This window comes from Oncorhynchus mykiss, chromosome 11 (genome assembly GCF_057628025.1).
Source record: "Oncorhynchus mykiss isolate SJ-2025 chromosome 11, ASM5762802v1, whole genome shotgun sequence".
Classification (NCBI taxonomy): Eukaryota; Metazoa; Chordata; class Actinopteri; order Salmoniformes; family Salmonidae; genus Oncorhynchus; species Oncorhynchus mykiss.
This window is the reverse complement of record NC_143032.1, coordinates 6798436-6814771: the sequence shown is the minus strand read 5'-3', so window position 1 is coordinate 6814771 and position 16336 is coordinate 6798436.

Sequence of the window (16336 nt, the reverse complement as noted above, 5' to 3'; positions counted from 1 at the left end):
TGGGTATAGAAGGGAACACAAGGGAGGGAGTTCACAAGCACCGATGAAGCCCTGAACAGTCTGCAGGAAAACTTTCCAGTTGAAAGAGAGCCCAATGCCCCGAGGAGAGGACAAAGCAGAAGAAGTGATAAGCACACTAGGCTACATACAGTGATGCTTAAAACCAGCTTATTGTAAATTGAGACAATATTCTTTCCCCACTCACCCTAATACAATCTAGACTCTATTGTCCCCAAGTAACTGTTATTCTCTATGAAGTAGTGATGGAATTAGTCGATGCCAATGAGATACATGGGCACCGAAAAATGCAATATCAAAGAGGAAGAGGGTGGGACAAGCTTGGCTTGTGAGGGCAAGGGTGGGTAAGGATGAGAGTGTGGGACATGCTTGGTTTGGGTGAGGTAAAGGGAGTATTACTGGGAGGGGCTGGTGGAGAAGGAAGATTTGGTTTGGGAGAGAGAGAAGGAAGAACTTAATTTTTTTATGTTTTATGTTGTGACTTACACTTCTCTGGGGTGTGTGTGTGTGGCCTCCACTCTCCCCATTTCAGTCTCTCGGAGAACCCCCTCATCCAAGTCGACCCCACCAGCCACTACACTTTAATTGAATCGATAAGGTAAATCAAAACTAACCACAGTACTTAAGGCAGTCTTTCTTCAAAAGTATGTATAATGACATAATCAAAAAAAAAAAAAAAAAACATCTCAAAATTTTTTTTTTGGAGGGGGGGTACTTTTGTGGAAAACCCGATCCAAAGATTAGGCAGAGACTAATTTATAATTACAACAGTGAATCTTTTATACATTGGAGCAGCTGCAAGATAGATCCCTCTCTGATCTCAGTCAGGGAAAGAGCTCAAAGAGTAAATGGCTACATGTCCCTTACATCGTGGGAGGAGAGAATACAATCATATCGTTACGCAACCGTTATTTAATGTAAGCAACAGTTCCAGAACACAACGGCCTTGTGTTAGGTTACATATATACCAGGAGTCTATGAAATACATAAGATCACAGTCCAACACAGAACAGAGCATAAACCTTGAGAAGTTACAACAGCTCACCCCCCCCCCCCCCCATATTCCGCCACCACAATTCCCCCTCTGTTGCCATGGAAACATAAGCATCACCATACATGATATATCTGAGCTGTTGTCAGACAGAACTTTACATTTTCTGGTGTCTGGGAAGTTGGCATTTTACACAGAAAGGAGTGATCTGAATTGAACTCCTGAATGGTGATTTAGTAACAATAATCCATGGGGAAAATGGAGGGGAAAAGAAGGTTCATGGGGATTCATAGGGATCCCTCCCTTTTCCCTCCATTTTCCCCCAGATTATTTTTTATAAATTACCATTCAGGAGTTACATTTCCAAATCTGGATATCCAATGAAGGGGGAGACAGTGGCAAGGGCTGTTGTCATGACCAGCTGGTGGGGGAGGAGATGCTGCTGTTTCACACAATCTCCTCACCAAGATCGTCAGGCATGAGAACATACAGAACCTTCTTGACCCACCGCCGCACAGTTGCCTCCCTTAGATGATAGGAGAATATCCAAAGACAATCTATTCTGTAAGACCGTGAGTAGTATGGTGGCAAAATTGCAAGATTATATTATAATACTTTTATTGCATCAAATGGTTGTTTTATTTAACAGAATAGAGTATTCTTAACTATTGTGTGCGTGTGTTTCACTGAGGATGGGCCTCTGGGAGATAACACTGACAAGAGATTTACCATGTCTGTTGGGTGATAAAACCTAAAGAGCATTCCAGAGCACGAGTTAATGTTTCTGTTCTAGACCGTAGCAGAGAGAGAGATGGTTCCAGGTTGGAGTCGGCGGGCCAGACACTGGTCTCTATACAATGAAAACTGTTGACACAGCAGATACTGCCTGCTATGTATTATAGGTATCTTTCATACAGATCTTAACCTTGTGACACATTCTATGTATCTGTTGTTCGTCATGTAGGTTGAAAGGGGGTGTGTCTTGGCTATAAAAGACCTTTGTGCTTTAGTCTCGCCGCTCTCGACGGATCATCAGAAACAGTGATTCGTCGACCGGCCATCGCTATTGCAAAGCTCTCACTATTGAAGATTTAGTTTGAGTATAACTCTGACTTGTGTGATAAGTTTGTCGCTCCTCATTTGATAGCAGTAGCATGACCCATTATTTTTTACTTCATAGGATAGTTCTCTAATGGAATCAAGCACAGTTGTTATGCCGTAAATGGGAATTAATGCAGAGAAAAAACCTTTTGCAGGGTCAGCTACAATGGTCCACCTATAGAAGTGGGAGAAATGGTGATTTCGGGGTACTGGGGGAGAACGCATAGCAGTGACAACATAGGAAGCATAGCATGATCCTGACCAGTTTGTAGGCAGATAATAGTATGCTTTCTCCCCACACACATACAGTGCATTCGGAAAGTATTCAGACCCTTTGACTTTTTCCACTTTTTGTAACGTCACAGCCTTTTATTCTAAAATGGATTTAAAAAAAAATAATAATAATTTCCAACGTCAATCTACACACAATACTCCATAAAAACTGAAATATTACATTTACATAAGTATTCAGACCCTTTACTCAGTACTTTGCCTGAGCACCTTTGGCAGCGATTACAGCCTCGAGTCTTCTTGGGTATGACCCTACAAGCTGTTTTTGAGGAGTTTCTCCCGTTCTTCTCAATAACTATGTATTTATACATGTAGTAGTTATTGTGATCCTCCCATTCTATGGAATGCCCACTGCCCTCATATGTCATGTCTGCTAAAATGTTTAACTTGATTATTCAATGATAGACGGAATAGATAAGGTTAACTTTGATTCTATTCAAGAAAATACCAATCTATCACATGGAATGTGCACGGGCTCCATGATGGGAGAGCATTTAAAGAGAGGTTCAGCAGATGTGGTTTTCTTGCTAGAGTTACATTTAAAAAAAGGGAGATATTTAACATTTAAAGAGGAGCTGGGTTGGAGAGGCCTATGCTGCCACCTACTGTAGTAACAGCAGAGGTGTAGGTATCCTGATAAATAAGAATACACCCTTTTCCCTTATATCCCAGCACATAGATGAAGAAGGTCGTTTTCTAATGTTGAATTGTTTCTTACATGATGAAAAACATTGATTTCATTGTATATCACACCAGGGGCAAATCAGGTATTATTAGATAGAACTCAAGCTAAATTAGATAAAAATCCAGACAGGAAGTATTATTTTAACAGGTGACCTAAATCAAACATTCTATAAGATTGACAGACGTGGTAACACAAAAGGCACATTTATGGGATCCTGCAAAGAGGCGGGAAAATTTTAATCTCTACAAGTAATCTACAGGACACCTGGGGATTACTACTCCCAACTACAAAATAATATTGAGAATGAACAGAGTGCATCTTCTGGACTCTAAACGTATTACATACGTAAATGGAAAAAATGGAAAACCTGTACTATTGCAAATGTAGATATAGAGGACAGAGAAAAGCCAACTTCTGAAATAATCTTGGATGCCTTTAATTAAATCGTACATTAGGGGAGTGATAATCTCAAAAAACTGAATCTGATTTAGAAATAAAAAATAAACAATAAGAAATCACTTTCTTATAAAATATCTTTACAAGGTATAGAAGAGAATGTCATTTCTGAAGAGCGCTAACAATTGCAGGTTAAACTAAGCTATTTGAAGTAGCAGCTAGCCTAGCTAGCTAGCTAGCATCATATCAAGCTAGAGGGGTTTCTTGAGGGCTTGATTGTAGCCTGTCACGCGGTTAGCCATTGTGACTGGCACCACAGATTGTCCCGGGTTTGTGGATTCAATCTTCTCTGTCTGGAACTGCGAGGAGTAACAGCGTAACTTACGTTGAAGAACCCAGGATCAGCTCAATGAGGTGACACAGGAGAGCGGCAAGATGATAGCAATCTGTAAGTCCATTAAGAGAAGACATCAGTTCTGTGTCTGAAGCCATGATAACAATGACGGATAAATCAGACTATCTTGTGGGACAATCAAGGTGGAACAACATGGTTGTGAATGGAATTGCAGAATCCCCACATGAGACCTGGATAGAGTCTAAGGACAAAGTGAGGGAAATGATCTCTGAGAAATTGAAGATGGACCATCGGAAGTTTGATGTGTGTGCTCACAGGAATGGAAATCCCACCACCGGTGGTGACAGGCCCAGGCCGATAGGGGTCAAGTTCCTGAGGTTCAAGGACAAGGTAGCTGTTAGGGAAAGAGCCAAGAACTTGAGAGGAACGTCTATCCAGAAGCTGTGTACCAGACGAGGAAAGAACTTTTCCCAGCCATTAAAGCTGCCAGAGCGTGTGGGGATATTGCTTATAGTTGAAGTCGGAAGTTTAACTTTAAGTTTACACTTATGTTGGAGTCCATTAAACTTGTTTTTCAACCACTCCACAAATGTCCTGTTAACAAACTATAGTTTTGACAAGTCAGTTAGGACATCTACTTTGTGCATGACACAAGTCATTTTTCCAACAATTGTTTACAGACAAATTAATACACTTATAATTCACTGTATCACAATTCCAGTGGGTCAGAAGTTTACATACACTAAGTTGACTGTGCCTTTAAACAGCTTGGAAAATTCCATAAAATTATGTAATGTCTTTAGAAGCTTCTGATAGGCTAATTGACATCATTTGAGTCAATTGGAGGTGTACCTTTGGATGTATTTCAAGGCCTACCTTCAAACTCAGTGCATCTTTGCTTAACATCATGGGAAAATCAAAAGAAATCAGCCAAGACCTCAGAAAAAAATGTGTATACCTCCACAAGTCTGGTTCATACTTGGGAGCAATTTCCAAACGCCTGAAGGTACCACGTTAATCTGTACAAACAATAGTACTCCAGTATAAACACCATAGGAAGGAGACGCATTCTCAGGAAGGAGACGCATTCTGTCTCCTAGAGATGAACTTCCTTTGGTGTGATAAGTGCAAATCAATCCCATGACAACAGCAAAGGACCTTGTGAAGATGCTGGAGGAAACAGGTACAGAAGTATCTATATCCACAGTAAAACAAGTCCTATATCGACATAGCCTGAAAGGCCGCTCAGCAAGGAAGAAGCCACTGCTCCAAAACCGCCATAAAAAAGCCAGACAACGGTTTGCAACTGCACATGAGGACCAAGATTGTACATTTTGGAGAAATGTCATCTAGTCTCATGAAACAAAAATTGAACTGTTTGGCCATAATGATCATCGTTATGTTTGAAGGAAATAGGAGGAGGCTTACAAAAATTCACCCAACTTATTTTGGAAACGTTTGACCCAAATTAAACAATTTAAAGGCAATGCTAACAAATACTAATTGAGTGTATGTAAACTTCTGACCCACTGGGAATGTGTTGAAAGAAATAAAAGCTGAAATAAATCCTTCTCTCTACTATTATTCTGACATTTCAGATTCTTAAAATAAAGTGGTGATCTTAACTTACCTAAGACAGGGAATTTTTACTAGGATTAAATATCTGGAATTGTCAAAAACTGAGTTTAAATGTATTTGGCTAAGGTGTAAGTAAACTTCTGACTTCAACTGTTCAGTACATCCGCTATGACAGGCTCATTGTCCACCCTCCCTCCCAGAATTCTGGAAGGGATGAGAGAACCAAGACTATGGGTTCGTAGTTTCAACCCCGCAGCGCGCACACACACACACACACACACACACACACACACACACACACACACACACACACAGACACACACAGGAAGCTTCTCACTGTAACCAGTGCCTGCAATCTGGTTCAGGTTATTAATCAACCTACCAGGGTGTTTACAAACACTACAGGAACAAGATCATCCACATGTATCGATCACATTTTTATTAATACCGTAGAACTCTGTTCTATAGCTGTATCCGTTCCCTTTGGATGCAGTGATCACAATATAGTGGCTATATCCATGAAAGCCAAAGTTCCAACATCTGGGCCGTTAATAGTGTATCAGAGATCATACAAAACATTTTGCTGTGACTCTTATGTGGACTATGTTAAATATATTTGTTGGTCTGATGTGATTAATGAGGAGCATCCAGACACTGGTCTGATGTGATTAATGAGGAGCATCCAGACGCTGGTCTGATGTGATTAATGAGGAGCATTCAGACGCTGGTCTGATGTGATTAATGAGGAGCATCCAGACGCTGGTCTGATGTGATAAATGAGGAGCATCCGGATACTGCACTTGATGCATTTATTAAATTGATTCTTCCAATTATTCCTAAACATGAACCTGTTAAGAAACTGATTGTTAGAACTATTGAGGCTCCATGGATGTATGAGGAATTAAAAAACTGTATGGTTGAAAGAGGCTGGGCAAAAGGAGTGGCTAATAAGTCTGGCTGCACATCTGACTGGCTAATTTACTGCAAATTGAGAGATTATGTGAATAAACTCAACAACAAAAAATAAGAAACTGATTTATGAAGTCAAGATCAATGATAAAGCTCTTGAAATTAAGGTCAGAAAGACAAATCAATCAAATGGCTTATTCATCACAAAACCATTTGATATTGACAATTATTTGAAAGATTACTAATGGCAAATTTAGGCAGGAAATGCCAACAACGAACATTGAGCCTTCGTATTCATGCATAAAAAATAAATAATAATGAATGAAAAGCTTTGCAAGTTTGAATTTTGCAAAACCTCAGCGTGGGAGAGGTGGAAAAATTATTGTTAACGATCAATAATGACAAACCTCCTGGCATTGACAACTTAGATGGAAAGCTACTAAGGATGGTACTGTAGCTGACTCTATAGCCACTCCTATCTGTCATATCTTTAAGCTGAGCCTGGAGGAAAGTATTTGTCCTCAGGCCTGGAAGGAAGCCAAACTAATTCCACTACCCAAGAGTGGTAAAGCGGCCTTTACTGGTTCTAACAGCAGAACTATAAGCTTGTAGCCAGCTCTTAGCAAACTGTTGGAAAGAATTGTGGTTGACCAAATACAATGCTATTTCTCTGTAAACAAATAAACAACAGGCTTTCCGCATGCTTATAGAGAAGCACTCTGATGATTGGTTTACAGAAATTGATTGTAAGAAGATTGTGGGAGCTGTACTGGCAGCTTTTGATATTATTGACCTTAACCCGTTGTTGAAAGAACTTACAGTACCAGTTAAAGTTTTAGACACACCTACTCATTCAAGGGTTTTTCTTCATATTTTTACTATTTTGTACCTTGTAGAATAATAGTGAAGACGTCAAAACTATGAAATAACACATATGGAATCATGTAGTAGCAGAAAAAGTGTTAAACAAATCAAAATATATTTTATATTTCAGATTCTTTAAAGTAGCCACCCTTTGCCATAAGGACAGCTTTGCAAACTCTTCATATTCTCTCAAACAGCTTCAGCTGGAATGTTTTTCCAACAGCCTTGAAGGAATTCCCACCTGGCTACTTTTCCTTCACTCTGTGGTCCAACTCATCCCAAACCATCTCAATTGTGTTGAGGTTGGGTGATTGTGGAGGCCAGGTCATCTGATGCAGCACTCCATCACTCTCCTTCTTGGTCAAATAACCCTTACACAGCCTGGAGGTTTTTTGTGTCATTGTCCTGTTGAAAAACAAATTATAGCCCCGCTGGAAGCTCAAATCAGATGGGAATGGTGAATTGCTGCATAATGCTGTGGTAGCCATGCTAGTTAAGTGTGCCTTGAATTCTAAATAAATCACTGATAATGTCACCAGCAAAGCACCCCCAAACCATCAAACCTCCTCCTCCATGCTTCATGGTGGGAACCACAGATGCAGAGATCATCCGTTCACCTATTCTGCGTCTCACAAAGACACGGCGGTTGGAACCAAACATCTCAAATTTGGACTCATCAGACCAAAGGACAGACTTTCATCGATCTAATGTCCATTGCTCGTGGTTCTTGGCTCAAGCAAGTCTCTTCTTATTATTGGTGTCCTTTAGTAGTGGTTTCTTTAAAGCAATTCGACCTTGAAGTCCTGATTCACGCAGTCGCCTCTGAACAGTTGATGCTGAGATATGTCTGTTACTTGAACTCTGTGAAGCATTTATTTGGACTGCAATTTCTGAGGCTGGACACAACTTATCCTCTGCAGCAGAGGTAACTCTGGGTCTTCCTTTCCTGTGGTTGTCCTCATGAGAGCCAGTTTCATCTTAGCGCTTGATGGTTTTTGTGACTGCACCTGAAGACACTTTCAAAGTTCTTGACATTTTCCAGATTAACTGACCTTCATGCCTTAAAGTAATGATGGACTGTCATTTCTCTTTGCTTATTTGAGCTGTTCTTGCCATAATATGGACTTTTACCAAATAGGGCTATCTTCTGTATACCACCCTACCTTACCACAACACAATGGATTGGGTCAAACGCATTAAGAAGGAAAGAAATTCCACAAATTAACTTTTAACAAGACACACCTGTTAATTGAAATGCATTCCAGGTGACTACCTCATGAAGCTGGTTGAGAGAATGCCAAGTGTGTGCAAAGCTATTATCAAGGCCAAGGGTGGCTACTTTGAAAAATCTCAAATATAACACTTTTTTCATTACTACATGATTCCATATGTGTTATTTAATAGTTTTGATGTCTTCACTATTATTCAACAATGTAGAATATAGTAAAAATAAAGAAAAACCTGTGAATGAGTAGGTGTGTCCAAACTTTTGACTGGTACTGTATGTGTTATGGCTTTTCAACCTATGCCATATTGTGGATTCAGAAAAATGTATCTAATAGAACTCAATGAGTTTTCTTTAATGGAAACTTCTCTAATGTCAAACATGTAAAGTGTGGTGTACCACAGGGCAGCTCTCTAGGCCCTCTACTCTTTTCTATTTTTACCAATGACATGCCACTGGAATTAAACAAAGCATGTGTGTGCATGTATACTGATGATTCAATCATATACGCAAACAACAACCACAGCTAATGAAGTCACTGAAACCCTTAACAAAGAGTTGCAGTCTGTTTTGGAATCGGACAGAAATAAACTGGTGCCGAACATCTCTAAAACTAAGAGCATTGAATCTTGTAATGAATGGCTTGGCTTTACCTTAGATTGTAAACTGGTCAAAACATATTGATTCAATGGTTGTAAAGATGGGGAGAGGTCTGTCCGTAATAAAGAGATGCTCTGCTTTTTTTGACACCACTTTCCAAAAAGCAAGTCCTGCAGGCTCTAGTTTTGCATTATCTTGATTATTGTCCAGTCGTGTGGTGAAGTGCTGCAAGGAAAGACCTAGTTAAGCTGTAGCTCGTCCAAAACAGAGCGGCACGTCTTGGTCTGCATTATAATATGAGGGCTGATATAAATATTATGCATGACAGTCTCTCATGGCTAATAGTTGAGAAGAGACTTACTGCATCACTTCTTTTTATAGGAAACATTCATGTGTTGAAAAACATTGCATAGTCAACTTACACACAGCCCATCTCATATTGCTCAAATGAACAGCAAACCTGGTTTTAAAAAAAACAGATCAAGCAACACCTCATGGCACAATGCGCAATGCCTCTCCCCTATTGGACCTAGATAGTTTGTGTGTGTGTATTGATATTGATATTCTATGTGTGGCTTTTCTAATACATTTTTTTTATTGTCCTGGAGCTGCTCTTGTCTATTATTGTTCTGTATTATGTCATGTTTCGTGTTTCGTGTGGAACCCCAGGAAGAGTAGCTGCTGCTTTTGCAACAGCTAATACCAAAATACCAAATCATTATAGGCCCATTCATTTAATAAACTGTGACAATGAAATAATAACAAAGCCTATAAGAAATAGAATGGCAAAAGTCTTACCAGACGTGATATATATAAATCAAACAGGGTGTATTAAAAATAGACACTTACAAATACAAGAACATGTTTCAGTTTAATACAATACGCAAAAAAAAACCTTCAATATAAACTATAATTATTGGAGTTAACATGGGGCCAGCATCCCTGTGGAACGCTTTCAACACCTTGTAGAGTCCCACGCCATGACGAATTGAGGCTGTTCTGAAGACAAAAAGGGGGTGCAACTCAATATTAGGTGTTCCTAATGTTTTGTGATACAATTTGAAATCGTTATTTTGAGACAGTGGAAAAATGTTTTGACTCGGGTGCATTACTTTTTTTGTTACAAATTTAGATTTGTTTCTGCTTATAAGTTCCAACATTTTGGTAGTCAGATAGACAGAGGTGACTCTGGACCATACAGATAGACGGAGGTGATTATGGACCATAGAGATAGACAGAGGTGATTCTGGACCATACAGATAGACAGAGGTGATTCTGGACCTTAGAGATAGACAGAGGTGATTCTGGACGAAGTCTGAACAGCTGGTGATAAATTTCCAATAAACTTTTTGAAAAAATGTACTTCCATTCCCTTAAACCCCAGCCAGCAGCACATTCAACAATAAAACAGCTAGATAATTACTATGCCTGAGGAGCTGGAGCGTCTCCTACCCCCCACAGGTACCAAGCATTGGCTGCCTGCAGTCCTCTTATGGACAGGGATGGAAGAGGCTGCTTGACAAACTCTAAAGGGATAGCAGTCAATATGGCAGTAATCAACATGGTGAGGTAATGCACTTTCCTAAGCTTCGAAACTCTTACAACGTCTTCATGTAAAGAACGAACCTATAGAATAATGTAAAGCCCCATCTGTCTCTGTATTGTGTGCAGTGCTCAGAGGGGGCTGGTTGGGAGTATGCATCTTGTTCTCTGTGCCTTTGTAGGATATCAGGTAGAAAATCCTCTCAGGGGCTTATCGAAAGGCCCCATCAATATGACGGCATGCACAGAGATGTGCTGCGAATGGTAATACCATGTTTTTACTGCAATACTCTGGAGAGATAGAGGACCTCTGTATTTGTTACGCTGGGTGAATGTGGTCCTGAGACCAGATCAAAGGGACCAGCTGTGGCAGGAAGTAGACATGTGTAGCCCAATACAAACATGATGAAGGTAAAGAGGTAGACATCTTGGAAACGTGAAGATGTTGTTTCCCAGGGGGTTTTAAGAGAGAGAAAGAAAGATTATATGTAATACAGAGAGAGAGAGAGAGAGAGAGAGAAAGGTTTGAGTTGAATGTGGATGTGCACATACTACATACAGTAGAAAAGGTAGGAAAGAACAAAGACTATTCTGTGAGTATTCTGTCTCCACACTGCAAAGAAAACAGAGCGTAAACACAGCAATGAAATATAAAGCTCAGGAATATGTGGCACACTTCTTATGCAGCACACTTCTTACACCCTGACTACACCGCTCGCGTCGCAAGTCAGGGCATTGCAAAATAAATTTGGAAATCTATATCATTCAATTATTGCACCAACACTGCTCGCGCACGCCAACGAGCGTATGTTTTGCCAAGGGCTAAAATAGTAGTCAGTTCTATTTGTGACGCAGATCGCGCTGCAAGTCCTGCCTCTCCCATTTCCTCATTGGTTTATAGAAGCAGATACCCACGTGCCATCTCCTCATTGGGTTATATCCACGTGGGTGATTGAAAGACAAACTGTGTTGTCGGTCGCCGTGGTAATACTATGAAAGTTTAAATGGCAATCACCATATAAGTTCAAAGAAGAAAAAGCCTGGAAGGAGGAGAGATGACTAGAAACGATTCGGTTGACCGTTTTATGTGTGGATTAATTGTCAGAGTAGAGGACCTTGTGCATTTCAGGTAAAATAACAACTCAATGTTTTTATCACAGGACAAATTAGCTAAGCAAGTGCAAGCTAACTAGCTAAATTGCCATAAACGTTTAATGCTTTTCGACCTGTCCCCAAATGAATGAAAAATGTATGTAATTGGTTCAGAGTTTGTTTTGATATTTTAACCTGCACGTCGGGATCGCGTTTGATATAGGGAGACAAAATACATTTACGCACGATGCGCAACCAGTTTGGGTTCCGTGGAAATTGACTTTTGCTTTTGATATTACTGGTGACTCAAAAAGGGAGGAGAAAAGTAAAAAATTATTTCAGGAGAAGTTGATTTATCCCCAAGGGGGAATTGGTTTTGCATGTTCGTCCTCTGGAGTTTTACTTTGTACTTCTGCTTGTGTGATCTAACGCATCATCCAGTTTGAATTTGGTCGGGGGACTAAACAGTGAAAAAGCCTTATAAATGTCAAGATACTATGCTGCTCTGTCAGAGAGAGGTAGAAGTTAGGAAAATACCTCTTAACACCTCCTTATTCTTCAGTCGCCTTGCTTATAAAGCCAAGACCAATCTAAAGCTTAGGGGAGAGACACATCAAAATCTGCAGTTTGGTTTTACAGACCCCCAGGGTATCACATAGGTCTTAGTCGGGCATGAACATGCAGTCTAATCCCATAATGAAGTCACATTCCCCACAAGTGTAGAAAAGGAGAGAGCCGCTTGACAGTTCTATTAAAAATGTGAGATGAAATACCACATGAAGGTGAATCGAGATCTCCTTCTTTGTTTTCGCCGGTGAGAATAGTTTTTTTTGACCGTGTAGGAAACTGTTTCCTTGTTATATTCCTGGGTATCTACAGCTCTATAAATGTTTAATCAAACTCGATAATTTGCATCCATTGTTGCTTACACCTCCACTTCTCTACTTGTGGGAAGTGTTGTTGAACACACCCCAGATGTCCTCGTCCTCTCAGACTGAAAACTGCATACAGACTGCTGCAATATAGGCTTCAAATATTACCAAGTATTAATAAGCCAAGGCAAGCACACTTCTCGCACACATACACATAGTTGTCTTTCCACTGAAGAACCACAACAATCTCCATACTGAAAATGTCCTCTGTTATTATATTGAATATACGAACTGTGGCTGCCTGAAGTAATGGCTTGAAAATGGTTACATCGACTAAAACTTTGACCTAATGAATGGTACAGTAAACTTGTGTGTGGGCATATTCTCGTAAAAAAAAAATAAGTATAGGGATTTTATTCCCAGTACAATAAGGAAAGACAGAATAATGGTGTGTTGCATAGACTGTTGCATTAATTTAACCCGGAATACAGCTAAAAGGAATAAGGAACCATTTGACTGTGAACTAAACATACAGAATGTTCAAGGTCTTTTTGCTCTCATGACAAATGTTTACTCTAACCTGGCCAGTGTTCCAGCTATCTGTAACTAGATTATCCATCACCAACCCTCTCTTCCTCTTTGCTCAAAGTCATTAGATTTTCTGAGAATTGCAGAGAAAAACTCCCTGGTTGAAGAGGGATTTAGTATTGTAGTTTGAGGGTTCTTTTTTATTTTATTTTATTTCTATTTCACCTTTATTTAACCAGGTAGGCTAGTTGAGAACAAGTTCTCATTTACAACTGCGACTTGGCCAAGATAAAGTATAGCATTGTGAATAGACAGCAACACAGAGTTACACATGGAGTAAACAATAAACAAGTCAATAATACAGTAGGAAATAATAATAATAATAATAATTTTTAAAAATAGTCTATATACATTGTGTGCAAAAGGCATGAGGAGGTAGGCGAATAATTACAATTTAGCAGATTAACACTGGAGTGATAAATGATCAGATGGTCATGTGCAGGTAGAGATACTGGTGTGCAAAAGAGCAGAAAAGTAAATAAATAAAAACAGTATGGGGATGAGGTAGGTAAATTGGGTGGGCTATTTACCGATGGACTATGTACAGCTGCAGCGATCGGTTAGCTGCTCAGATAGCAGATGTTTAAAGTTGGTGAGGGAGATAAAAGTCTCTAACTTCAACGATTTTTGCAATTCGTTCCAGTCACATGCAGCAGAGAACTGGAAGGAAAGGCGGCCAAATGAGGTGTTGGCTTTAGGGATGATCAGTGAGATACATCTGCTGGAGCGCGTGCTATGGGTCGGTGTTGCCATCGTGACCAGTGAACTGAAATAAGGCGGAGCTTTACCTAGCATGGACTTGTAGATGACCTGGAGCCAGTGGGTCTGGCGACGAGTATGAAGCGAGGGCCAGCCAACGAGAGCGTACAGGTCGCAATGGTGGGTAGTATATGGGGCTTTGGTGACAAAACGGATTGCACTGTGATAGACTGCATCCAGTTTGTTGAGTAGGGTATTGGAGGCTATTTTGTAAATGACATCGCCGAAGTCGAGGATCGGTAGTATTGTCAGTTTTACTAGGGTAAGTTTGGTGGCGTGAGTGAAGGAGGCTTTGTTGCGAAATAGAAAGCCGATTCTAGATTTGATTTTCTATTGGAGATGTTTGATATGAGTCTGGAAGGAGAGTTTACAGTCTAGCCAGACACCTAGGTACTTATAGATGTCCACATATTCTAGGTCGGAACCATCCAGGGTGGTGATGCTAGTCGGGCAGGCGGGTGCAGGCAGCGAACGGTTGAAAAGCATGCAGAAAATCCTATTTGAGAAAAGATATGCAGCGTTTACTGTGAATGCAGTGTCTCCGTAACCACGGGAACATCGCTATAGCGCTGAACTTCAGAGATAAGGATTGAAGCATGCACTTAATGACCAACTGACCACATCTCCAGTCATGCGGAAACTGAACTACAGTGCCTTACGAAAGTATTCGGCCCCCTTGAACTTTGCGACCTTTTGCCACATTTCAGGCTTCAAACATAAAGATATAAAACTGTATTTATTTGTGAAGAATCAACAACAAGTGGGACACAATCATGAAGTGGAACGACATTTATTGGATATTTCAAACTTTTTTAACAAATCAAAAACTGAAAAATTGGGCGTGCAAAATTATTCAGCCCCTTTACTTTCAGTGCAGCAAACTCTCTCCAGAAGTTCAGTGAGGATCTCTGAATGATCCAATGTTGACCTAAATGACTAATGATGATAAATACAATCCACCTGTGTGTAATCAAGTCTCCGTATAAATGCACCTGCACTGTGATAGTCTCAGAGGTCCGTTAAAAGCGCAGAGAGCATCATGAAGAACAAGGAACACACCAGGCAGGTCCGAGATACTGTTGTGAAGAAGTTTAAAGCCGGATTTGGATACAAAAAAAATTCCCAAGCTTTAAACATCCCAAGGAGCACTGTGCAAGCGATAATATTGAAATGGAAGAAGTATCAGACCACTGCAAATCTACCAAGACCTGGCCGTCCCTCTAAACTTTCAGCTCATACAAGGAGAAGACTGATCAGAGGTGCAGCCAAGAGGCCCATGATCACTCTGGATGAACTGCAGAGATCTACAGCTGAGGTGGGAGATTATGTCCATAGGACAACAATCAGTCGTATATTGCACAAATCTGGCCTTTATGGAAGAGTGGCAAGAAGAAAGCAATTTCTTAAAGATATCCATAAAAAGTGTTGTTTAAAGTTTGCCACAAGCCACCTGGGAGACACACCAAATATGTGGAAGAAGGTGCTCTGGTCAGATGAAACCAAAATTGAACTTTCTGGCAACAATGCAAAACGTTATGTTATGTGGTGGGACACAGCACAGAATGGCAGACCAGACATGAAGACCAGGTCCGACATTAACAGATTGAATAGGAAGATGTTGCCCACTGTGTTGAGTTTCTCCAACTTGCAGACGATGTAGAAGACCAAATTGTTGCCCATCACTCTCCACGTGAAGATCAGCAAGTAGTAGATTGAGACTTTGACCTCGAAGTCGTGGGTAATTTCCCTGTCACAGAACTCCGGAGCATCGGTCTCCAAGCTGTCCTCCTGGTAGCCCTCTGTTGCCGAGGAGTTAATTTTGTATTTCCATTGCTGAGTTTGTTTACTCAAAACCTGTCAAAACATTGCCAGCTCATACAGTAAACAGCTTATTTAAATCATCAGAAATTGAGAGAGGAAAACAATAATTTTACCTGACTTAAACAAAACTTTTGGCTGGAGTGTTTGTTTGCAGCAAGTAAAGGGAAGACTTGCTTTGTCAGGAGAGGTGTGTGTGTGTGTTTGGACTGTACAGAGAAGTCAGCAGGGTGTGATGAGCAACCTCTGAATCAGACCTTTGTCACCTGGCCTTTAGATTTAATATTTCTATTCCATCCTCATTTTCACATTCTGTCACACATTGCACAATCTCCCCAAAAAAGTTTAAACTAACTGTAGGATCAGATATATAAAACCTACAGTGAACAGGTCCTCTGTAGCTCAGTATGGAACTTACAACAGCAGGATAGTAGGTTTGATTCCTGGGACAACGTCAAACCTGACCTCCTCAACGTCAAAAATGTGTCCACACATGATTGTAAGTCACTTTGGATAAAAGTACCTGTTAAATGGTATATATTATAATTAATGAAACATGATATGCTTTCTCCATTTTTTCAAACATGCAGGCTTGAATGGAAGCAGGAAGTTAGCTACACACCATGCATATTTTCAAAGTTGAGTCAGGAGC